General features: G+C 62.0%; 2 non-coding genes across 2 annotated transcripts; both read left to right on the top strand.

The window, feature by feature from the left end:
* The first annotated feature begins 10,476 nt into the window (after positions 1 to 10,476).
* Positions 10,477 to 12,293, top strand: LOC142795426 (small subunit ribosomal RNA). The gene has a single exon (XR_012893022.1). It is a non-coding gene; the product is annotated as a small subunit ribosomal RNA (ribosomal RNA).
* Positions 12,294 to 14,012: 1,719 nt separating this feature from the next.
* LOC142795422 (5.8S ribosomal RNA) lies at positions 14,013 to 14,165 on the top strand. The gene has a single exon (XR_012893018.1). It is a non-coding gene; the product is annotated as a 5.8S ribosomal RNA (ribosomal RNA).
* Positions 14,166 to 15,000: the final 835 nt, after the last annotated feature.

The following is a 15,000-nucleotide window of genomic DNA, read 5'->3' as shown; positions in this document are numbered from 1 at the left end:
TTTCCTCATTTTGATGTCGCCCCGGCTGACGCGGTTTTCGTTTTTCCGTGCCGCCCCGGCTGACGCAGTTTTTGCGCCGCCCCGGCTGACGCGGTTTTTGCGCCGCCCCGGCTGACGCGGTTTTCGCGCCGCCCCGGCTGACGCGGTTTTCGCGCCGCCCCGGCTGACGCGGTTCGGACTTTGCACTTTTTGGCTCACCCCGGCTGGCGGCCCACTCACTCGATCGCCAGGTCTGTTTGCCCCGGTGGTTCCACCGCCAGGCTTAAGCGCGAACTTTTTTTGTTTGTTTTCTTTTGATTAAGCGCAAGCTTTTTTCTTTGTTTTCTTTTGATTAAGCGCGGGCTTTTTTCTTTGTTTTTTTTTTTATTTCGCCCCGGCAGACGCGGTTTTTGCGCCGCCCCGGCTGACGCGGTTTTTGCCGCCCCGGCTGACGCAGTTCGGACTTAGCACTTTTCGGCTGTGCCTGGCTGGCGGCCCACTCACTCGATCGCCATGTCTGTTTGCCACAGTTTTCCCGGTGGTGCCGCACCCGGGCTCGCCCCGGCTGACGCAGTTTTCGCGCCGCCCCGGCTGACGCGGTTTCGTGCCGCCCCGGCAGACGCGGTTTTCGCGCCGCCCCGGCTGACGCGGTTTTTGCGTCGCCCCGGCTGACACGGTTCGGACTTTGCACTTTTCGGCTGTGCCTGGCTGGCGGCCCACTCACTCGATCGCCATGTCTGTTTGCCACAGTTTTCCCGGTGGTGCCGCACCCGGGCTCGCCCCGGCTGACGCAGTTTTCGCGCCGCCCCGGCTGACGCGGTTTCGTGCCGCCCCGGCAGACGCGGTTTTCGCGCCGCCCCGGCTGACGCGGTTTCGTGCCGCCCCGGCAGACGCAGTTCGGACTTAGCACTTTTCGGCTGTGCCTGGCTGGCGGCCCACTCACTCGATCGCCATGTCTGTTTGCCACAGTTTTCCCGGTGGTGCCGCACCCGGGCTCGCCCCGGCTGACGCAGTTTTCGCGCCGCCCCGGCTGACGCGGTTTCGTGCCGCCCCGGCAGACGCGGTTTTCGCGCCGCCCCGGCTGACGCGGTTTCGTGCCGCCCCGGCAGACGCAGTTCGGACTTAGCACTTTTCGGCTGTGCCTGGCTGGCGGCCCACTCACTCAATCGCCATGTCTGTTTGCCACAGTTTTCCCGGTGGTGCCGCACCCGGGCTCGCCCCGGCTGACGCAGTTTTCGCGCCGCCCCGGCTGACGCGGTTTCGTGCCGCCCCGGCAGACGCGGTTTTCGCGCCGCCCCGGCTGACGCGGTTTCGTGCCGCCCCGGCAGACGCAGTTCGGACTTAGCACTTTTCGGCTGTGCCTGGCTGGCGGCCCACTCACTCGATCGCCATGTCTGTTTGCCACAGTTTTCCCGGTGGTGCCGCACCCGGGCTCGCCCCGGCAGACGCGTTTTTTTTTTCTTTCGCCCCGGCTGACGCAGTTTTCGCGCCGCCCCGGCTGACGCGGTTTCGTGCCGCCCCGGCAGACGCGGTTTTTTGCGCCGCCCCGGCTGACGCGGTTTTTGCCGCCCCGGCTGACGCAGTTCGGACTTAGCACTTTTCGGCTGTGCCTGGCTGGCGGCCCACTCACTCGATCGCCATGTCTGTTTGCCACAGTTTTCCCGGTGGTGCCGCACCCGGGCTCGCCCCGGCTGACGCAGTTTTCGCGCCGCCCCGGCTGACGCGGTTTCGTGCCGCCCCGGCAGACGCGGTTTTCGCGCCGCCCCGGCTGACGCGGTTTCGTGCCGCCCCGGCAGACGCAGTTCGGACTTAGCACTTTTCGGCTGTGCCTGGCTGGCGGCCCACTCACTCGATCGCCATGTCTGTTTGCCACAGTTTTCCCGGTGGTGCCGCACCCGGGCTCGCCCCGGCTGACGCAGTTTTCGCGCCGCCCCGGCTGACGCGGTTTCGTGCCGCCCCGGCAGACGCGGTTTTCGCGCCGCCCCGGCTGACGCGGTTTCGTGCCGCCCCGGCAGACGCAGTTCGGACTTAGCACTTTTCGGCTGTGCCTGGCTGGCGGCCCACTCACTCGATCGCCATGTCTGTTTGCCACAGTTTTCCCGGTGGTGCCGCACCCGGGCTCGCCCCGGCAGACGCGTTTTTTTTTTTCTTTCGCCCCGGCTGACGCAGTTTTCGCGCCGCCCCGGCTGACGCGGTTTCGTGCCGCCCCGGCAGACGCGGTTTTTTTGCGCCGCCCCGGCTGACGCGGTTTTTGCCGCCCCGGCTGACGCAGTTCGGACTTGGCACTTTTTGGCTGAGCCTGGCTGGTGGCCCACTCACTCGATCGCCATGTCTGTTAGCCACAGTTTTCCCGGTAGTGCCGCACCCGGGCTCGCCCCGGCTGACGCAGTTTTCGCGCCGCCCCGGCAGACGCGGTTTTCGCGCCGCCCCGGCTGACGCGGTTTTTGCCGCCCCGGCTGACGCAGTTCGGACTTGGCACTTTTTGGGCTGAGCCTGGCTGGCGGCCCACTCACTCGATCGCCATGTCTGTTTGCCACAGTCTTCCCGGTGGTGCCGCACCCGGGCTCGCCCCGGCAGACGCGTTTTTTTTTTCTTTCGCCCCGGCAGACGTGGTTCCCCCCCCCCCCCTTTTCGCTCGCCCCGGCTGACGAGGTTTTCGCGCCGCCCCGGCTGACGCAGTTTTCGCGCCGCCCCGGCTGACGCGGTTTCGTGCCGCCCCGGCTGACGCGGTTTTCGCGCCGCCACGGCTGACGCGGTTTTTGCGTCGCCCCGGCTGACACGGTTCGGACTTTGCACTTTTCGGCTGTGCCTGGCTGGCGGCCCACTCACTCGATCGCCATGTCTGTTTGCCACAGTTTTCCCGGTGGTGCCGCACCCGGGCTCGCCCCGGCTGACGCAGTTTTCGCGCCGCCCCGGCAGACGCGGTTTTCGCGCCGCCCCGGCTGACGCGGTTTCGTGCCGCCCCGGCAGACGCAGTTCGGACTTAGCACTTTTCGGCTGTGCCTGGCTGGCGGCCCACTCACTCGATCGCCATGTCTGTTTGCCACAGTTTTCCCGGTGGTGCCGCACCCGGGCTCGCCCCGGCTGACGCAGTTTTCGCGCCGCCCCGGCTGACGCGGTTTCGTGCCGCCCCGGCAGACGCGGTTTTCGCGCCGCCCCGGCTGACGCGGTTTCGTGCCGCCCCGGCAGACGCAGTTCGGACTTAGCACTTTTCGGCTGTGCCTGGCTGGCGGCCCACTCACTCGATCGCCATGTCTGTTTGCCACAGTTTTCCCGGTGGTGCCGCACCCGGGCTCGCCCCGGCAGACGCGTTTTTTTTTTTTCTTTCGCCCCGGCTGACGCAGTTTTCGCGCCGCCCCGGCTGACGCGGTTTCGTGCCGCCCCGGCAGACGCGGTTTTTTGCGCCGCCCCGGCTGACGCGGTTTTTGCCGCCCCGGCTGACGCAGTTCGGACTTAGCACTTTTCGGCTGTGCCTGGCTGGCGGCCCACTCACTCGATCGCCATGTCTGTTTGCCACAGTTTTCCCGGTGGTGCCGCACCCGGGCTCGCCCCGGCTGACGCAGTTTTCGCGCCGCCCCGGCTGACGCGGTTTCGTGCCGCCCCGGCAGACGCGGTTTTCGCGCCGCCCCGGCTGACGCGGTTTCGTGCCGCCCCGGCAGACGCAGTTCGGACTAAGCACTTTTCGGCTGTGCCTGGCTGGCGGCCCACTCACTCGATCGCCATGTCTGTTTGCCACAGTTTTCCCGGTGGTGCCGCACCCGGGCTCGCCCCGGCTGACGCAGTTTTCGCGCCGCCCCGGCTGACGCGGTTTCGTGCCGCCCCGGCAGACGCGGTTTTCGCGCCGCCCCGGCTGACGCGGTTTCGTGCCGCCCCGGCAGACGCAGTTCGGACTTAGCACTTTTCGGCTGTGCCTGGCTGGCGGCCCACTCACTCGATCGCCATGTCTGTTTGCCACAGTTTTCCCGGTGGTGCCGCACCCGGGCTCGCCCCGGCAGACGCGTTTTTTTTTTCTTTCGCCCCGGCTGACGCAGTTTTCGCGCCGCCCCGGCTGACGCGGTTTCGTGCCGCCCCGGCAGACGCGGTTTTTTTGCGCCGCCCCGGCTGACGCGGTTTTTGCCGCCCCGGCTGACGCAGTTCGGACTTGGCACTTTTTGGCTGAGCCTGGCTGGTGGCCCACTCACTCGATCGCCATGTCTGTTAGCCACAGTTTTCCCGGTGGTGCCGCACCCGGGCTCGCCCCGGCTGACGCAGTTTTCGCGCCGCCCCGGCAGACGCGGTTTTCGCGCCGCCCCGGCTGACGCGGTTTTTGCCGCCCCGGCTGACGCAGTTCGGACTTGGCACTTTTTGGGCTGAGCCTGGCTGGCGGCCCACTCACTCGATCGCCATGTCTGTTTGCCACAGTCTTCCCGGTGGTGCCGCACCCGGGCTCGCCCCGGCAGACGCGTTTTTTTTTCTTTCGCCCCGGCAGACGTGGTTCCCCCCCCCCCCCTTTTCGCTCGCCCCGGCTGACGAGGTTTTCGCGCCGCCCCGGCTGACGCAGTTTTCGCGCCGCCCCGGCTGACGCGGTTTCGTGCCGCCCCGGCTGACGCGGTTTTCGCGCCGCCCCGGCTGACGCGGTTTTTGCGTCGCCCCGGCTGACACGGTTCGGACTTTGCACTTTTCGGCTGTGCCTGGCTGGCGGCCCACTCACTCGATCGCCATGTCTGTTTGCCACAGTTTTCCCGGTGGTGCCGCACCCGGGCTTGCCCCGGCAGACGCGTTTTTTTTTTTCTTTTCGCCCCGGCTGACGCAGTTTTCGCCCCGCCCCGGCTGACGCGGTTTCGTGCCGCCCCGGCAGACGCGGTTTTTTGCGCCGCCCCGGCTGACGCGGTTTTTGCCGCCCCGGCTGACGCAGTTCGGACTTTGCACTTTTTGGCTGAGCCTGGCTGGCGGCCCACTCACTCGATCGCCATGTCTGTTTGCCACAGTTTTCCCGGTGGTGCCGCACCCGGGCTCGCCCCGGCAGACGCGTTTTTTTTTTTCCTTCGCCCCGGCAGACGTGGTTCCCCCCCCCCCCTCCGTCTTTCTTTTTGTTTTTTTTTTTTCGCCGCGGCTGAAGTGGATTTTTCGGTGCCTCGACGCCCCGGTAGTCGCGGTTTTTCCGTTTCCGCACGGCCCCGGCTGACGCTGCTCGGTCACAGTCGCCTTTTGTGAGGATTGCAGACTTCTTGAGCGCGGGTGTTTTTTTTTTGTTGTTGTTGTTGTTTTATTACGCATTCGCTCCAGCAGACGCTGTTTAGACTTTTTGTTTCCTCTTTTATCCTGCGACGAGGTGACGAGGTTTATTCGGTGCCCCGCCGCCCCGGCTGAAGTGATTTTTCCTGTCCCGTGCCGCCCCGGCTGACGCGGTTGGGACTTCGCGTTTGTTCGGCCGCCACGGGTTTTGGCGCACTCGCTCGGTTGCTTGTTGTTGCCACTTGTTGCGAACCCAGGTTTCTTGAGCGAGCGCGGGCGTTTTTTCTTCCTTTCTTTCTTTGTTCTATGTGTTAGCGAATCGGCCTTTAATATCACACGAGGACTCACAACCAACAATTTTCAGTTTGAAGTGTAAAAAATCTGCAGGTGTTGACGTAACTGACTTGCCCCGTACCCTTGAGTACATCCATGAAGTTCTCGTAGTACTACTAAATCGCATTATTCCAAGTGGAGAAATTCCCATAAACTTGCAAACCTCTACACGAAAATCGGTGCGCGTGATAAAGTTGAAAATTATCGTCCGATATCAAATGTGCCTTCTATAACACAAATTCTAGGAAAAAAAAAAAAAAACACTTGTTCGCCGTTTTCTGCGCCGTGACTGGCAGCACTCCGGCGAAGCGAAACGGGGTCGATTCGAGCACGATATCGGCGTCTTTCGACGTGCTCGCCGGCGACCGTCGCACGAGTACGTCGCACGAGCGCGTCTGCCGGGGCGCCGTTTGCGAAGCCGACGCAAAAGTGGGAACCGCCGCTCGGATGATCGCCGCTTTCGGCAGAGTGAGTGTTGGCACTCCGGGGAAGCGAAACAGCGTGAATGCGCCCACGAAATCGGCGTATTTTGAAGTGCCCGCCGGCGACCGTCGCACGAGTACGGTAAACCGCGTCAGCCGGGGCGTAGTTCGGGACGCCGACGAAAAAGTGGGAAGCGCAACTCGGATCTTCGCCGTTTTTGCAGGAGTGAGTGGCGGCCCTCCTGCGAGACCAAGAAGCATCGATTCGTGCACGAATTCGGCGCCTTTCGACGTGATCGCCGGCGACCGTCGCTCGAGTAGGGCAAACCGCGTCTGCCGGGGCGGGCTTCGGGACGCCGATGCGAAAGTGGGAAACGCTGCTCGGATGTTCGCCGTTTTTGGCCGAGTGAGTGCTGGCACTCGGGCGAAGCCAAACGGGGCCGATTACGGCACGATATCGGCGTCTTTCGACGTGCCCGGCGGCGACCGTCGCACGAGTACGGTAAACCGCGTCAGCCCGGGCGGAGTTCGGGACGCCGATGCGAAAGTGGAGAACGCCGCTCGGATCTTCGCCGTTTTTGGAGGAGTGAGTGGCGGCACTCCGGAGAAGCCAAGGAGCGCCAATTAGCGCACGATATCGGCGTCTTTCGACGCGCTCGCCGGCGACCGTCGAACGAGTAGGGCAAACCGCGTCTGCCGGGGCGGGGTTTACGACGCCGACGCAAAAGTGGGAACCGCCGCTCGGATGTTGGCCGTTTTTGGCAGAGTGAGTGCTGGCACACCGGCGACGCGAAAGAGCGCGAAAGCGCCCACGAAAGTGGCGTATTTGGACGTGCTTGACGGCGACCGCTGCAGGAGTACGAAAAACCACGTCAGCCGGGGCGAGCGACCCACGGCGGTCTGGGTGCTTATCGCTGCTATTATAGGGGCACCCCGGCAGACGCAGAAAAAAAAAATTTTTTTTCGACCTTCTTTTTTGCTGGTCGAGCTCGGGTAACCCAGGTCGCAATGGGAGCCGCGCACGAAAGCGGCGTCGCGAGACGCGTTCGCGGTCGCTAGTCGCACGAGCTCGGCAACCGCGTCAGCCGGCGCGGAGTTCGGGATGCCGACGGCTAAGTGGGTACCGCTGCTCGGATGTTCGCCGTTTTTGGCCGAGTGAGTGCTGGCACTCCGGCGAAGCGAAACGGGGCCGATTCGGGCACGATATCGGCGTATTTCGACGTGCTCGCCGGCGACCGTCGCACGAGTACGGCAAAGCGCGTCTGCCGGGGCGAGGTTTGCGATGCCGACGAAAAAGTGGGAAGCGCCGCTCGGATCTTCGCCGTTTTTGCAGGAGTGAGTGGCGGCCCTCCTGCGAGACCAAGAAGCATCGACTCGCGCACGATATCGGTGTCTTTCGACGTGCCCGCCGGCCGCCGCACGAGTACGGCAAACCGCGTATGCCGGGGCGGGGTTGGCGACGCCGACGCAAAAGTGGGAACCGCCACTAGGATGTTCGCCGTTTTTGGCAGAGTGAGTGCTGGCACACCGGCGACGCGAAAGAGCGCGAAAGCGCCCACGAAAGTGGCGTATTTGGACGTGCTTGACGGCGACCGCTGCAGGAGTACGAAAAACCACGTCAGCCGGGGCGAGCGACCCACGGCGGTCTGGGTGCTTATCGCTGCTATTATAGGGGCACCCCGGCAGACGCAGAAAAAAAAAATTTTTTTTCGACCTTCTTTTTTGCTGGTCGAGCTCGGGTAACCCAGGTCGCAATGGGAGCCGCGCACGAAAGCGGCGTCGCGAGACGCGTTCGCGGTCGCTAGTCGCACGAGCTCGGCAACCGCGTCAGCCGGCGCGGAGTTCGGGATGCCGACGGCTAAGTGGGTACCGCTGCTCGGATGTTCGCCGTTTTTGGCCGAGTGAGTGCTGGCACTCCGGCGAAGCGAAACGGGGCCGATTCGGGCACGATATCGGCGTATTTCGACGTGCTCGCCGGCGACCGTCGCACGAGTACGGCAAAGCGCGTCTGCCGGGGCGAGGTTTGCGATGCCGACGAAAAAGTGGGAAGCGCCGCTCGGATCTTCGCCGTTTTTGCAGGAGTGAGTGGCGGCCCTCCTGCGAGACCAAGAAGCATCGACTCGCGCACGATATCGGTGTCTTTCGACGTGCCCGCCGGCCACCGCCGCACGAGTACGGCAAACCGCGTATGCCGGGGCGGGGTTGGCGACGCCGACGCAAAAGTGGGAACCGCCACTAGGATGTTCGCCGTTTTTGGCAGAGTGAGTGCTGGCACTCCGGCGAAGCGAAAGAGCGCGAATGCGCCCACGAAAGTGGCGTGTTTGGACGTGCTTGACGACGACCACCGCAGGAAAACGAAAAACCACGTCAGCCGGGGCGAGCGACCCATGGCGGTCTGGGTGCTTATCGCTGCTATTATAGGGGCACCCCGGCAGACGCAAAAAAAAAAAAAATTTTTTTTCGACATTCTTTCTTGCTCGTCGACCTCGGGTGACCCAGGTCGCAGTGGGAGCCGCGCACGAAAGCGGCGTCGCGAGACGGCTTCGCGGTCGCTAGTCGCACGAGCTCGGCAACCGCGTCTGCCGGGGCGGAGTTCGGGACGCCGACGGCTAAGTGGGAACCGCCGCTCGGATGTTCGCCGTTTGTGGCCGAGTGAGTGCTGGCACTCCGGCGAAGCCAAACGGGGCCGATTCCGGCACGATATCGGCGTCTTTCTACGTGCTCGCCGGCGACCGTCGCACGAGTACGGCAAAGTGCGTCTGCCGGGGCGGGGTTTGCGACGCGTACGCAATAGTGAGAACCGTCGCTCGGATGTTCGTCGTCTTTCGCCGAGCCAGTGCTGGCACTCCGGCGAAGCCGAACGGAGCCGATTCGGGCACGATATCGGCGTCTTTCCACGTGCTCGCCGGCGACCGTCGCACGAGTACGGTAAACCGCGTCAGCCGGGGCGGAGTTCGGGACGCCGATGCGAAAGTGGGAAGCGCCGCTCGGATCTTCGCCGTTTTTGGAGGAGTCAGTGGCGGCACTCCGGTGAAGCCAAGGTGCGCCAATTCGCGCACGATATCGGCGTCTTTCGACGTGCCCGCCGGCCACCGTCGCACGAGTACGGCAAACCTCGTCTGCCGGGGCGGGGTTTGCGACGCCGACGCAAAAGTGGGAACCGCCGCTCGGATGTTCGCCGTTTTTGGCAGAGTGAGTGCTGGCACTCCGGCGAAGCGAAAGAGCGTGAATGCGCCCACGAAAGTAGCGTATTTGGACGTGCTTGACGGCGACCGCCGCAGGAGTACGAAAAACCACGTCAGCCGGGGCGAGCGACCCACGGCGGTCTGGGTGCTTATCGCTGCTATTATAGGGGCACCCCGGCAGACGCAGAAAGAAAAAAAAAAAAAAAAATGGGGACATGGCGTGCGTCACCGTGCGGCTTCGCAGCGTTGCCGAAGTCGCCGAGCCCTTCGACTGAGCCGAACGGCGGACAGGGAACGTTGGTCGGCCGTTCTAACCTGTCGGTGCCACGCCGAGACGTCGTTAAGGAAAACCGCGTCGTGGGCCTCTACGACGCCGTCGAGTCGTTGTACGTTTGGTGTCCAGCGTGTCGGCGGCGAGTAGCGGACACGTCGTTCACGACTTCGGTCTTTCGCAGTCGACGCGAACTTGCGGAGAGTCGTGGTGCCTCACGTTTTCGGCAGAAACCGCGGCGGAATTTTCCCGTGCGTGCGCGCACGACCTCGGTGCTGTGCCGTCAGCGTAGTGTTGCACAAACTCGTGGCCTACCCAAGGTGCGGTACGTTTGCGGCCGTATCCTCGGTGGGAATTTCGTGAGTAGGGTCGCAAATTCTACGACCTCGGCGGGTTTGAGAGCGACGTAGACTTGTGGCACGCTCAACGTGCCACACGTTTCGGGGCACACCCGCGGTGAAATTTTCTCGAGTACGCTCGTATTAGTGCCCAAGGAGGTCTGGGTACTTATCGCTGCTATTATGTGGGGGTTCTCGTGAGCGGCGTACGCGAAAGCGACCGGGTGTCTGATATGCGGCGGGCTTCGGCCTCGTCAAGCGTGTCCTCGGGTCTGCTCCAGGGGAATCCACGGCAGTCGTCTGCAGCCTCATCCGCTTGATGCGTTAGGGGCTGGTTGTCGGACGGTGCCGTTTTACCACGATATCGAGGTGTGTTCCGTGTCGTCCTCGGGCGATTCAGATGCGAAAGCGCCGAAGACGCGGGCGTGACCCGTCGTCTGGCGGCTTTGCAGTCTCGGCTCCGTTGCTAGTTCCGGCCGGTCCACCGACAGTGCAGCGGGCTTGGGCAACCCGCACGGCGCGACCGAGTCGATGCAACGAAAAAGAGCGAGCATGAACGTGCTTCTTGCCGCACGGCTCCCACTCGTCTTTCGGGAAGGTTGTGCCGTAGCGAGCTCGAACGCCGTCATCTCGGAGTGCAAAATAAGCGTGTTGGGGCGCCTGAAGGTGGCCTCCGCCGCACACAGACTGCGTCCGGCCCGCCGAAGGCGAGGACGGACGCGCAGTCGAACGATTACCTGGTTGATCCTGCCAGTAATCATATGCTTGTCTCAAAGATTAAGCCATGCATGTCTAAGTACATGCCGAAATAAGGCGAAACCGCGAATGGCTCATTAAATCAGTTATGGTTCCTTAGATCGTTTCTTCCTACTTGGATAACTGTGGCAATTCTAGAGCTAATACATGCAGTGAGCCTGGAGCCCTTTGGGTAACGGGTGCTTTTATTAGACCAAGATCGATCGGGTTTCGGCCCGTATTGTGTGTGGTGACTCTGGATAACTTTGTGCTGATCGCATGGCCACGAGCCGGCGACGTTTCTTTCAAGTGTCTGCCTTATCAACTTTCGATGGTAGGTTACTTGCTTACCATGGTTGTTACGGGTAACGGAGAATCAGGGTTCGATTCCGGAGAGGGAGCCTGAGAAACGGCTACCACATCCAAGGAAGGCAGCAGGCGCGCAAATTACCCACTCCCGGCACGGGGAGGTAGTGACGAAAAATAACAATACGGGACTCTTTTGAGGCCCCGTAATTGAAATGAGTACACTCTAAATCCTTTAACGAGGATCAATTGGAGGGCAAGTCTGGTGCCAGCAGCCGCGGTAATTCCAGCTCCAATAGCGTATACTAAAGCTGCTGCGGTTAAAAAGCTCGTAGTTGGATCTCAGTTCCAGACGAGTAGTGCATCTACCCGATGCGACGGCTCGGACTGAACATCATGCCGGTTCTTTCTTGGTGCACTTCATTGTGTGCCTCGAGATGGCCGGTGCTTTTACTTTGAAAAAATTAGAGTGCTCAACGCAGGCGAGTCGCCTGAATAAACTTGCATGGAATAATAGAACAAGACCTCGTTTCTGTTCTGTTGGTTTTTGGAATACGAGGTAATGATTAAGAGGGACGGACGGGGGCATTCGTATTGCGGCGCTAGAGGTGAAATTCTTGGACCGTCGCAAGACGAACTACTGCGAAAGCATTTGCCAAGAATGTTTTCATTGATCAAGAACGAAAGTCAGAGGTTCGAAGGCGATCAGATACCGCCCTAGTTCTGACCATAAACGATGCCAACCAGCGATCCGCCTGAGTTACTCAAATGACTCGGCGGGCAGCTTCCGGGAAACCAAAGTATTTGGGTTCCGGGGGAAGTATGGTTGCAAAGCTGAAACTTAAAGGAATTGACGGAAGGGCACCACCAGGAGTGGAGCCTGCGGCTTAATTTGACTCAACACGGGAAAACTTACCCGGCCCGGACACTGGGAGGATTGACAGATTGAGAGCTCTTTCTTGATTCGGTGGATGGTGGTGCATGGCCGTTCTTAGTTGGTGGAGCGATTTGTCTGGTTAATTCCGATAACGAACGAGACTCTAGCCTATTAAATAGGTGCGGGGTTCCCAGCACCTTACAACCTTCTTAGAGGGACAAGCGGCTCCTAGCCGCACGAAACAGAGCAATAACAGGTCTGTGATGCCCTTAGATGTCCGGGGCCGCACGCGCGCTACACTGAAGGAAGCAGCGTGTCTTTATCCCTGTCTGAAAAGACTGGGTAACCCGTGGAACTTCTTTCGTGATTGGGATAGGGGCTTGCAATTGTTCCCCTTGAACGAGGAATTCCCAGTAAGCGCGAGTCATAAGCTCGCGTTGATTACGTCCCTGCCCTTTGTACACACCGCCCGTCGCTACTACCGATTGAATGATTTAGTGAGGTCTTCGGACCGATGTCCGGCGCGGCCTTTCGGTTGCGCCGGTCTGTTGGAAAGATGACCAAACTTGATCATTTAGAGGAAGTAAAAGTCGTAACAAGGTTTCCGTAGGTGAACCTGCGGAAGGATCATTAACGGATTGTGAAGGGTGAGCGCCTCAGCTGCGTCTGCGCCCGACACTTTCTGCCGCTGACCCCGTTTGGACGCGGGGTCGGCTTTTCCCCACGGGGCTGCCTGAATGTGGAGCGGCACCCCGTGACAAATTGTTGCGCCCAGCGGACGCCAACACCGCGACCTTGGACGGTCGGCCAGGTGGCGGACGCGGGTACAAACGGCGCAACGCACTCATAGGTCGGCTTTCGACCCGCCACTGCACCGTGGCTCGAAGCGCTCGAAATGCGCGACCCGACCGCTGCGGGACCGCCTAGTACTGTAAACAGGAGCGGCGGAGCGCGAACGGCGAGTCGTGGTTACGTCGGTAGAAGGCGAGGCTGCGCGTTCCCGAAACGCCAGCCGAGTGCCCTCCCGACCGTTCGAGCGTGCAAGAACGAGACCCGACAATCGCGCGGCGACTGCCAAGTACGAGAGGAACGGCACAAGCGTCGGCGGTCGGTCAAGGAACTGGCGATGTGACGGGTCCGCTGTGCACCAGTGCATACCGTCCCGCCGTCCGCGGCAAGCGCCTCCGCGTCCTCGGGTGACGGAGGCTGCCGGTCGGTTCTTGCAGGCGAGGGATCTCGCTGGCACCGGTTCGCGTTGACGCGCGGCCGGTCATGGCACGGCGATGCGACGGCCGAGGTGCGCAGTACTCGATGGAGGAACCGCACGCTCCGATGACCGTCCCGCCCTCCGCGGCGTATGCGTACCGACCGTAATGGTTGCAGCAGCGCCGGCCGGCTTTTGAATTCGCCACACGAAACACGGTGCGAGATCGCGGTTAGGGGAGCGTCGACGTTGCCAGGCGTTTTGCTTGCTGCCGAGGGAAAGGCGGCACGGCCACGTCGCGCTCGTCGCGATTAGCGGGTCTGCGCGCTTTGGGAAGGTGCCGCAACGACTTGCCGAAAGAGGAAGCACGGAAGAACGAGGGACTTGGACGTCCCGACAATTGAACGCACTTGCGGCCAGGCCCTTGCTGGCTTCGTTCTTCCGCCTCGAGTAGGCTCGTACGCGGCTCCGGCGCCGAAAGTGGTCCTTGGCACCGACTTCGGTGGACGTGGGAAGTGCCGCGCAAGTACGGCGCGCCTGGCTCCACCTGTTGGCTAAAGTAGGCAGCCGGATCGGCATTTTGGTGTGCGGTGGCAAACCGTGGATGCGAAAAAAGCTTGTGCGATTTCGTGGAACAAAAAGCGGGGGTCCCCCTTTTTATGCGGAGGAGACCGACCCGCCTGCCGTGGTGAACCGCGACGCCACGGTAAAAACGGGAGAGGCTTGTCGATGGGACCGTGCATCCCGCGCTCCACGGAGGCCGGGAGGCGGCCGCCCGAGGAAATGTGTAGCCGTCGAGGCCCGCATCTGCGTGCACTCTTATCCAAATGGGTGTACCGCAGGCATTTTCTGGTTAGGCGGGCCAATGAGAGCGAGCACACAACGATACCTACGGGTCCGGCTTGGAGAACCGGCTTCGACGCCTCCCGAGTATTTATAGAGGGGTGGACCACGAAAGCACTCGCAAGTAGCGAAAGCGAAACGCCGTCCGAAACACACCGTTTGCTCGATTTGCGGCAGCCGAAAAAGGCGCGGCAGAGTTTTGGAGTCCAAGCGTGCGCTGAAAAGCGCCCTTCTTGGCCACTGTTTGGCCGAGTGCCAGAAACGTTTGGTTTTGACTGTACGGAATTGAACAAACACTTTTTCACGACTCTAAGCGGTGGATCACTCGGTTCTCGGGTCGATGAAGAACGCAGCCAGCTGCGAGACTTGGTGTGAATTGCAGGACACACTGAGCACTGATTCTTTGAACGCACATTGCGGCCTTGGGTCTTCCCTTGGCTTCGTCTGTCTGAGGGTCGGATCACATATCAAGAGAGCCTTCGGCGCACAAGGGAACGTGAGCCGTCGACTCGTTTTGACCGCGTCGGCAACACGGACAGCACGCTGAACACCTCACAGCGAGCGCCAACAGCGGCCACTCAAGGGCGAGACGGTGGCGACCGTCGTGCCAGAGCCCAACCGAAACGGGGGCGACCGACTGCATTGAGGATGTGGCACCTCGTTGAGACCGCCGCAGGACTTCGAGTCGGAAGGAAGCCTGCAGGGAAAGTGCGGTCGAGGTTGCGTACTCCTCTCTGCGACCGGGCGCGCAAGAGCTGCGAGAGCCACGGACGCGCAACTTTAACGCACGGTAAACACGAGGAGCGAAAGCCGGCCAGCAAAGCTTCTCCAGCCGTGCGCAAAGTGCGCGAGATCGCAGCCTTGCGTTGCGCTTGTTGCCCTCGAAGTAAGCAGGGTGTCCCGTAGACCGGGCGCTCGAACACGCTGCGGGGCCGTGCCTCCTCCAGGCTTTGCCGCGCGAACAGGGAACGTTCGCGCGCAAAGCGCAGGGAGGTGAGGAGGCTGCGCCCGACGTTTGCGGTTCGCTGCGTACGCGGTTGATGCGGAGAGCACGGCGCGACGACTTGCCGCGAAGCGGAAAAAGTCTCCCGCACGAGTTGGCGAAACGTTGGCGAAGCTTAAGGCGTTCTCGTCGTAGTCCGCCGTCGGTCTAAGTGCTTCGCAGTTCCCGTCCCGTTCAAAAAACTGGGCCACTCCAGTTGGGGCGGGGGCGACGCTACACGAGACGATGCCTCTCGCCAGGCTGCGTGGCTGCCCTTGCGGCGGCGGCGACTGGCCTCGGCGGTGTTTGGG

This window comes from Rhipicephalus microplus, unplaced genomic scaffold, assembly GCF_043290135.1.
Source record: "Rhipicephalus microplus isolate Deutch F79 unplaced genomic scaffold, USDA_Rmic scaffold_669, whole genome shotgun sequence".
Lineage (NCBI taxonomy): Eukaryota > Metazoa > Arthropoda > Arachnida > Ixodida > Ixodidae > Rhipicephalus > Rhipicephalus microplus.
The sequence above is the reverse complement of the archived record's forward strand: the minus strand, read 5'-3'. Positions and strand labels throughout refer to the sequence as shown.